Raw genomic sequence first — 1,885 nt, forward strand, 5'->3', positions numbered from 1 at the left:
CAGCATGAGACTTTAGTCTGTCTTATTTTTAGGCCCTGTCCTCTGGAGTTCACACAGCCAATTCGAGCAGTAAATACACTTCTGTCTTCATACGGTTCTCAGTCATAACCAACATAGTCAGAAACAGATTACATGCAGAATATGGATGGGAAAATGTCAAACCAGAATTGGGGACATTTTCTAATCATATAGATCTATGATGTTTTTTAAAAGTTAAGAAAGTGATCAAAACAGGGAAAATTAAGAATAAATAATATTTTGAGTGAATCTATACTATTTACTTGATTCCTTCTTATATCTTGATATTTTAAGCCCATTATGAAAATATTAATATTAAGAAATTATGGTATTTATCCTAATATAAAATCCTTCCTCAATGTAATTCTATTTACTGAGTCTCCATAGTAATAAAGATAAAATTAATGTTATTATTTACTAGAGGTCTTATACGACTATCTTTTAGTCATATCGGCTATATGTTGGAAAGTAGGAATCTGTATCTTATTGGAATTTGTATTTACATTTTAAATATTAAATGTATATTAGCTAAATAAAATATCATTTTATACAAAAAAAATAATCCTCCCCTACGACTTTCTGCTGAACACAGTGAGGGCGGGGCTGCAGAGTGGGCGAAGCTGCGGAGTGGTTGGGGCTGCGGAGTGGGCGGGGCTGGATAATGGGAGCCTTTTCTTGTTCTCTGTCCTCCAGTTTGAGAGAAGAACCAAATGATCAAACAGGCAAGGAGAAGAGGATTCAAAACCGATTACTAAACTACATGTAGCTTCCCACTTGCCCAAAGTGGTTAAACAGACAGCTTCCCTTGAAGCTTTAGCAAAGCTATCTGACCTGGGTCCGCTTACAGAACTATTTGCCCTTTGCTGTTAGTTGATTATTTTTAAAAATAAATCTTCTAGTCCTCAACTGGAGATGCTGAAGAAACCAGAGAGTTTGTACCTTTTTTTTTTTCTTTCCATATGAAGGTTTTGGCCAGGAGTTTTTCAAACACTGGAATAAATTTTTAATTTGGACTTTGATTTTCAGACAAGCCCAGCTCATGTTCTCTTGGGTCTCCTTCCCAAAGACCAGACATCAAACAGGCACTGCTCGCTGTCTTAGTCGAAGCGGCAGAAAGGCTCACAGCCACACACCATCAACAGAAACTGCTTCCCATCCTGCCTGCCTGGGCTGCACCCTGCCTGCTACCTTGAGCTCACCAACGTGTCCGCTCTGTGAACCCAGAGCAGAGTTCTTTCACCAGGAATGAATGGTGCGGGTTATGATACAGACAGTGTTGGGAACACTGTGAATAGTCCACCTGGGGACCCTGTGTGGAGCATCTCAGAGACAACACAGAGAATACTTACCTGGCCCCGGAGCGTCCATGAGCACGAAGGTGGCTTCCCCAGACCCAGGCTTATCCACTGCCCTTCAGAGGATGTGCTGACCCCTGCGACTTCCTCAAATTTGGGAAACTCAACTGCATGGTTTGTGGTAGTGGGGGACTGCGTTTGCATCCCCACCCCCCAAAAAAAGCATAGAATCACAAAGAGGAAAAAGCAAACAGATGCTACAGTTACATTGTTTGGCTTTGTTTTCTTTCTTTCTTTCTTTCTTTCTTTCTTTCTTTCTTTCTTTCTTTTCATTTTCTCCTTCCCAATTTGGGTTGTAGAGGGCACCCATATGCTTACTGTAAATAACACCCCAAAGTGTAACTCTTACCTTCACTTTCTCAAACTCAACTGGCAAAATGGAGAGTAGGAAGGAAGGAGAACTGAGGAAAGGATTTGCTGTGTACAAAAGTGGTTCATTTCCCTTCACAGCCATAGATGAGAGACAGGAGGGGACGGAGATTCAATCCCAGCAGCCCCTGGAAAAGTGACCA

At 41.1% G+C, this 1,885-nt stretch overlaps 1 non-coding gene across 1 annotated transcript; it reads left to right on the forward strand.

Annotated features, from left to right (window-relative positions):
• Window positions 1–1,359: 1,359 nt before the first annotated feature.
• LOC126510772 (U1 spliceosomal RNA) lies at window positions 1,360–1,523 on the forward strand. Its single transcript, XR_007594492.1, has one exon. It is a non-coding gene; the product is annotated as a U1 spliceosomal RNA (small nuclear RNA).
• The last annotated feature ends 362 nt before the right edge of the window (window positions 1,524–1,885 follow it).

This window comes from Alexandromys fortis, unplaced genomic scaffold (assembly GCF_014885135.2).
Source record: "Alexandromys fortis isolate MF-2015 unplaced genomic scaffold, M_Fortis_MF-2015_v1.1 scaffold_64, whole genome shotgun sequence".
NCBI lineage: Eukaryota > Metazoa > Chordata > Mammalia > Rodentia > Cricetidae > Alexandromys > Alexandromys fortis.